The following is a 7,948-nucleotide window of genomic DNA, read 5'->3' on the forward strand; positions in this document are numbered from 1 at the left end:
GGGGTTAGAAGTAGAAGAGAGACTTTTCGCAACAGATATCTCTTCTCTGCTTATTTTGTAATCAGTCTTTATCAATATGAGATCTGATTAATATTTACTCTTCGTGTTCTTAATCTTCAATCACTCAAATCTAACTTTTCTTCTCTCAAATCTCGATAACAATTCTCATCAATTGGTATCAGAGCAGGATTCAAACTGCTTAGATCTGATTTTCGTATAAGAATCATTTGCCTTTTGAGTTGCAATATAATTCAAAATTTTCCACGCATTTTGGTTTTGAAAATCACTTTTGATCTTCAGATTTGAATTGATTCTGTATTTGAATTGTTAAGTCGAGTAATCGATTAGTGATTTGTGATCAATTCATTTGATCAAATTCTCAAATTCATCAAGTTTTCAAGTTTTCGGATATTTTCTGTGATCATCAATGGCGAACTTCAACATGAATACAATGACTTCTTTCTCTCACTTGCTTGGTTCCTCAACCAAAATTCCGATGTTAATTCCAGAATACTATGATCAGTGGGCTAATAGAATGGAAGATTACTTAAATGGAATTGATGAAGAACTTTGGAATTGTATCGATGGAACAGTACAAGCTCCTGCTAATGTTCAACCAATTAGACCATCCACTGCATCTACTGATGTTGATGATCAACTAAAACGACTGAAGAATAATGGAAAGAGGTGCATGAGGGAACTAAGAGGTGCCCTACCTCCTGTGGTTTACAATTACATTCGTAGTTGTAAAACAGCCAAGGATATCTGGAACACTCTAAAAGAAAAGTATCAAGGTAGCGAAAAGACGAAGATCAACTCTGTGAAGCAATGTCTAGTTGAATTGAAGGAATTCAGACAAAAGGATGCAGAAACTCTTGAAAATTACTATGGTTGTCTGAATGAGCTTATGTTTCGCTGCAATAGGTATGGTATCACTAGATCTCTCATGGAATTCAATTTAACTTTCATTATTGGTCTTCGCAAGGAATGGCGAAGTGTGAGCATGATGATTAAGAATCAACAAAGTTTTGATACAACTAAATTGAATGATCTCTACAATCAACTAAAAACACATGAATGTGAGGTCTCAGAAATGTATGAAGAGTCAAAACAAGTAATTGGTGGTCCTTTGGCTCTTGTTTCAAAGGTATCAGAAACTGATGAAAAAGATGGTTCAGATGAAGAAGGATTTTTGATGAACTCCGATGATGAAGCTGTAGCATTCTATTCAAACAACAGAGTTAAGAAGTTTTTCAAAAAGCCTTTTAATCCAAAAGGAAAGACTAGTGATGTGAAGAATGCTGTCACTAGAACTGGAGGGGAGGAGAGGAAGAAAATGGAGAAAACAGATGATAAACAGAAAGATACGAATGAAGAGAAAAAGTTGAAAGGTAATTCAGGAATTTACTGTCACTATTGCAATGGTGCGAATCATTTCGCAGCAGATTGCATGTTGCGAAAGAAAGAAGAGAAGAAGGAAAAAGTTAAAGATGAAGCTTACTACTCTGAAAAGATTGAAGAATTACGTGCTAAGACTAAAGGAGTGTCTTTAGTTGCTAAGGGAGAATCTACTGATGAAGAAAGTGGAACATATCAGATCTGGTCTTCAGGATCTAATGACGAGGAAATGAGGCATCCCACACATGGGGCAATGTTCACAAGTTTTGAGGATTGCGAAGAGAACATTTCAGGGAGATGTTTTGTATCTAAATCCACTGACAAATCACCCATGACAACCAAGGTACGTGCAATTCTTGAATCTTTTAATATTCCTTTATCTGCCTATGATGCTGAAATTGTTTCATTTGATGATACTGTGGCTTATTTTGATTCTGTTATTGTGTCTGCTAGTAATGAAGCTAAAAAATTAAATTTGCAACTAAGTGAGACACGAAGAGATTTAGAAATAAAGAAGAGCAGAGTAGAAAAACTGGAAATGCAAGTCAAAAATATAGATTGTGATAGGAATAATCTTACAAATGATGTTAGGTTATTGCTAGCACAAAGAAACATATATTGTAATTCTGCAAAAAGATTGTATGCAAAATTAACTGCTTTACATCATTCTTCTGATATAAGCAAAGAACAACATAGGAAACTTTTACCTTTTCTTGAGTATGAACGTGAAAAAGTTGATGTTGTTTCTTATGATTGCGAAAGTACAATTGCTCAATTTGACAAAATACCTGATGATAGATATCCATATGGTATTGTCAAAATTGATGAATTTCTGAATGCTGATGAATTGGTTAACATTGTCAATGAAAGTTTGACAAAGAGTGAACAAGTGAAAATCATAAAGAAAACCGAAAATTCAATTCTTGCCTCACAATTCAATTATGATGATATTGATGAAAACTCAGATAATGTGAGTGAAATCAGTGAGATAGAAGAGGAAGAAGAGGTTGATTGTTCTCAATTGTTAATCATTAATATCACATCTAAGATCAAAGGTAAAGAAATAATAGTTGATTCAATAGTAGAGGATGAAATTTATAAACCTTCAACTTCGCAACATTGTAAGTTTGATAATGTGGAAGCTGAAAGCTGGAAAACTGATGACACTGATGAGAACAAAGACGAAAAGAAAGTTTCAAATGAAACACCTCAAAGAATTGTGGTTGATCAAGTGTTTGAAAATACAAAAGAATTTGACAAAATTTTAAATGACAAAGGCGCACATTATTTGGAAACCAACACAGTGGTATATCCAAATTTTGTATGTACTGATAAAACCATTTTTCCAAATCAAGTTTTTGTCACTACTGGAAATGGTGAGAAAGTTCATCCTGAATTAAACAAAATGATTGAACAAGATAATCAAAAGTCCACGACAGAAGGTTTTTTCGCAAACCAAAACACAGAAGAAAATAATTTAACTCAAAATCCTTATGTGTTTCAAAAACAAAAATCATTACAAAAATGGGTGGTTAAAGGTGAAAAATCAAACAAAATTTTTGAAAAAGTTGAAAACTCAAAGGTTGAAGTGAAACTAAATTCACATGAATTCAAATTGCTAGTTGGAAATTATTCAACAGAAAATAATGTTTCAAAAAGAAAAGCAAGAAAAGCAATATTCTGGCAAGTTCATAATAAACCAAGAGATGAAAAAGAACAAATTTCGAAAACATCATCACAATTTCAAAACAAAATTACACAAATAAATTCAAGTTTTCATCAACAAATAAACTCTGTTGACAAAGTTCCATATATTCACAAGTATGACAAAAATCGAAAATTTGAGAATTCACAAAAATTTGCAAATAATCAAAAGTTTCAAAATGTTGGCAAATTCACGAATACTTCATCAAGTTTGAAAAATTCAACTCAAGCCAAAGTGAAATTTTCACCAAAACAACCAAATTTTCCAAATCCTTCAGTCTCAAAACCAACCAAAGTTTCATATACAAAAGGAAAATCTGATGTAAGTACGATCAATCATTGGTTTGAAGGGAAAGGAAGAAAATATCAAAGTGGGAAGTTTTCAGAAGAACAAATCAAGAGTGCATTTGATAAGTTCGCAAATAATTCTTCAACTACTAGTGTCATGTCTCATAATTCGCAAATTCCGGTTCAAAAATGGAAACCAGTTATCAAAAATGCGAATGTTGAGAGAAACCCTAGCTGGCTCGCCGAGTCTTTGACTGACTCACCGAGTCCAAGGCAATCTTCAACGGACTCACCGAGTTGTTCATCAACTCATCGAGTTCATGCCCATCTTCATATGACTCGACGATTTCCTTTAATCCCTCATCCATACAGATGCTTTTTTAAACCATGCTAAGGCTCCATATTGTAGATCCAACTTCCCAAGGCATGTTTATCACGTAAAGTTGCAAACTTTATGTGCATGCAAGGCTCTAAAGGCTCTAAATGACAAATCTAAGATTATAATGGAGTTTTACACTCAAGGAGGGCTTCATGCAGGACCAAGCTCGAAACTTTATGAACCTAGAACCCAAGAAGGGTCCAGATCTGAAGTTGCAACTTCAGATCTAGCTCATACACCACAATATCATCATAACCAAGCAAAATATACCCTAAACTCCACCCAAATGAGATGTAGAAAGAAATGAGGTAAAAGTGACAACTTGATACCTTCAAATGACGCTAACTGAGGTAGATTTCTGATCCCCACAAGTTCCTTGCTTCTAACCACTTGTTTCTCCAAGATTTCCTCACTAAGATTCACCTTCCAAAACTTATAACACACAAAATGAAGCACACACATGAATTAGGGTTGGTTTGGTTCTCAAAAGACTGTAAAGGGGTAAAGGGAGGCTGTTGATCCTTTAAATAGGGTGCAAAACCCCAGGATTTAGGGTTTCATCTGCCAGCTCCTACTCGTCGAATCCCTTCTTGGACTCGACGAGTAGGTCATTAAGATGCGTGGACTAACCCGCTGCTACTTGACGAGTAGGGCAACCAACTCGTCGAGTAGCCCTTGAAACCAAGAAACTTTATATTAAATCAATACCTGAAAAATCGGGGTATTACAAGATATTTCTCAAATCAGAGCACGATTGAGACAATCTTACCAAAAACTCATATACTTTTCAACGACAAAAGCCAAGTCGAACTTGGGATGTTAAAAAACAAACGTCAAAGGTTGAAAAACAAACAAATGTCCAAAAGATTTCTCAAGAAACTGTCAAAACAAATGAAAAAGTTTCTGAAAAACCAATTGAAAAAGTTCAAAATCTAAAAGAAAGTGTCCAAAAGATTTCTCAAGGAAATGGAATTTCGATGAACAAAGCTTGAAATAAGGCTTATTGGAAAAATTATGTGTCTAAAATGAAACAAAAAAGTCTTTTATCTAAAAAGTCTGAAAAGAAAAAGTCTGAATCGATTAATTCAAAGTCACAAAATCATCTTTGGTTGAAAAGAAACAGATTTCAAAACCTTCACAATCACAAAATGATTTTTCTAAAAACAAAGTGCATGTTTCGAAAACAAGACAAGCATCTAATGTTCAAACTTCTTATCATGAGAGTTATATGAAAAATCAACAGTCAAAGAATTTTGTTAAGAATTCTCAAAATCAAAGGTTTTCACAACATAATTTTCAAAGAAGTGATTTTCGATCAAATGAACAAATTAGTTATCATAGAGTTCCACATCAAAATAAATTTTCGAAATCACAATTTTTTTTCCAGGAAATAACATTGATTCCCCCATTCTCAACCTTTTTTATTTTCTCAATTGAACTTACCTCTCTCTCTCTCTCTATATATATATATATATATATATATATATATATATATATATATATATATATATATATATATATATATATATATATATATATATATATATATATATATATATATATATATATATATATCTTCATCTTCATGCTTAATAAAAACCTCAGCCACATGTCCATCTGCCATGTGTCCATCTCTCAGCAATTCTATCTATTTTCTCCCACCCAATTCATTATTCAATATAAAATTCGTAATCAAATGTAATCAAATCTGTATCCCTATAATTTAGCTGCCGAATTTGGTGTAATTTCGGTTTTAATCATCTCTATTCCTAAACATCAGCGATTAATTTTTAAATACAGGGTTCCATACCAATTCTTCGTTTAGACCATCCTTCATTTTGATGTTGTCGATCCTTAAATCTCGCCAATCCCTTATCTTTCTTCGTTATTTCCTTTTTTTCAACCCTAATCTTCTTTGTCCTCTTTATTAATGGCTGCGTTTGCAAGGACCCCAGGTATCATTGTGCTGTGAATGGTTTCCATTATTTTCCTTGATTTATTATTGATATGTCTAATACACGTGAATGGTGTTGTTGCAGCTTCTCAGATTAGTGATATCGCTATTTCAAGGTTTGTAATTTTTCAAGTTCGTAATAATCTTCTTGATAGCAACTATTTCCTCTTTGACTTTTAATTCAAAATTTGAAGCTTTGGATTTAATGTTTAGATTGAAAAAAACTGAATGATAGTATGAATAAGGAATAAAAAACCAATGATGTGTTGTTAAAATGTGACAATTTTGATTATGCACACTAAGTGCTCGATGAAATGCTTGAACAAGACATAGTCTTAATCTAAAATTTTAAGGGAAGTTTGGATTTTGTGTCATTCTATTGGTGATTCTGGATCATATAGGAATGGTTCTAAGTCTACTTCAATCTCAAATGTTTCTCATGTTCCCTTTCTTTATTGCTCGGCCTCCACGACCTCATCACTCATGACACTGCCTACTCTTCCAAGTCACGAAACATTCTGATTGACAAAGAAAAAAAGGGAACCAGAAGATTGCAGGTATTTGTCATGGAAGGACCTTCAATTTCTCCTTTCAAGAGTATACCCACGAGGTTATATTCTTTTCTTCGTTATTGATTTTTATTATATTTATTCATAGGTTTTGATAAGGCTAGATCTAGAATCTTATAATTGATGTTGAAACCATTTGCAGTTGGCTCCTATAAAAAACTCTTTAAGCTTGAGAGATATGAAAAGGTATACCATTTGATTTTTTTTATCTAAATACAACAAATTTTTTTGAATCAAACGGTGAGATAAATCATATGTATATACCATGCCATTAATTCATCTACTTTATTCTTGAGTTTTTATTTGCATGTAGATTGGACAAGAACATCCAACAATGAATACCTAGATATAATTGCTGAATGGTAATATAGTGGCACCGAAGAAGGTAATATTTCACATATTTCATGCAAAAGCAGGTTGTACAACTAGGAGATTTTCATATTTCTTTTAGAAACTTTATGTTTCTTTTACAATATTTATTATGCTTTTTGGTTCATTAACACTATATGCCCATTCATATTTATACAACTTTTATATATGGAGAAACTCATGAAGCAGAAAAAAAAATCATAAGCAAGTCAAAAAGTTATCACATATCTTAATTCATGTTAGTAAATATATTTCTTTGACCAATTCATTCAAAGAGTTAACTGGTTTTCATAATGGATGTTTGTGAAATATCAACATCCGAATCTGATATGGGTATGTTCTATAACATTATATAATCTAATGGAACTGATCATTTTACGGATCATAATGAATTCAATAGTATGATATCCATTCTCTATCTCTCTTCCTGTCTAGAAACGTTTAAGCATATGTTTTGTTTAAATTTGATGTTTTCTTGTGGTTTGCTAGGATGCATCATGTGTTCCTGCACGATTTATCAATGTCAAGGGCAAGATAAACTATGTTATAGCCATGACACCTTCTCTTATGTCAGGTGTTAAAGTTGAAGGAAAACTTCATGTGATTAGTAAAATAAATGTCTTGGCATGTCTTACTTCAAATTATAATGCTAGCTTTTAACAGTTATGCATTAAATTTATGAGGATTTGGTTTAACAGCTTTAATATACACTTGCACGCCAAAAGAAACAAAAGTAAGAAGAACAAGACAGTATTCCATGATTTTAAATTTTAAAATTGGTGAATTATGCTTTTTTGTCCAAATTTTATGATGGTTCATGTATTAGATTTTTTATTGACAAGGTTATCTTATTTTGTTTGTTGTGAATAATCATTCGATGAAAAAACATTCAGAATCACTAGGTAAATAATGAGGGGTATGAAAACATTGATGGTCTAGATCTAATGGACTTATTTCTGTTTTTATAAAAATATGCATAACCAGATTTTATATCCAATATCTTTGAAACTGTTATTGCTTATTTTTATTGTATTTGAGAATCGCTTCTTCACAACTATTTTCCAAAATACTAAGGTATGTTCATCCGTTTCCAATGCGTTCTGTTTCCAAAATGCATGTGAAGTTATATATGATTTACTTATTAAATGTTGGATTTTTTTTAAAGCATCATACTTTGTTTCTTTTTGTTAGCATGCCTTTTTAATAGAGTGAGTTACATTTTCAATTTTAGTCCCTAAAGGAAATGGATAGTAATTTTCCCTATGATTTTGGTCCCTGCTACAAAAG

General features: G+C 32.3%; 1 long non-coding RNA gene across 2 annotated transcripts; it reads left to right on the forward strand.

The window, feature by feature from the left end:
- The first annotated feature begins 5,400 nt into the window (after positions 1-5,400).
- On the forward strand, positions 5,401-7,464 carry LOC145052929 (uncharacterized). Of its 2 annotated transcripts, XR_013684289.1 has the most exons (6): positions 5,403-5,724; positions 5,809-5,839; positions 6,125-6,333; positions 6,435-6,478; positions 6,606-6,677; positions 7,151-7,464. It is a non-coding gene; the product is annotated as an uncharacterized LOC145052929 (long non-coding RNA). The 2 variants fall into 2 exon arrangements; XR_013684288.1 differs by having other exon boundaries at positions 5,401-5,724; positions 5,809-6,333.
- The last annotated feature ends 484 nt before the right edge of the window (positions 7,465-7,948 follow it).

Source organism: Lactuca serriola, chromosome 5 (assembly GCF_051521515.1).
Source record: "Lactuca serriola cultivar US96UC23 chromosome 5, Lser_US96UC23_V15, whole genome shotgun sequence".
NCBI classification, from domain to species: Eukaryota; Viridiplantae; Streptophyta; class Magnoliopsida; order Asterales; family Asteraceae; genus Lactuca; species Lactuca serriola.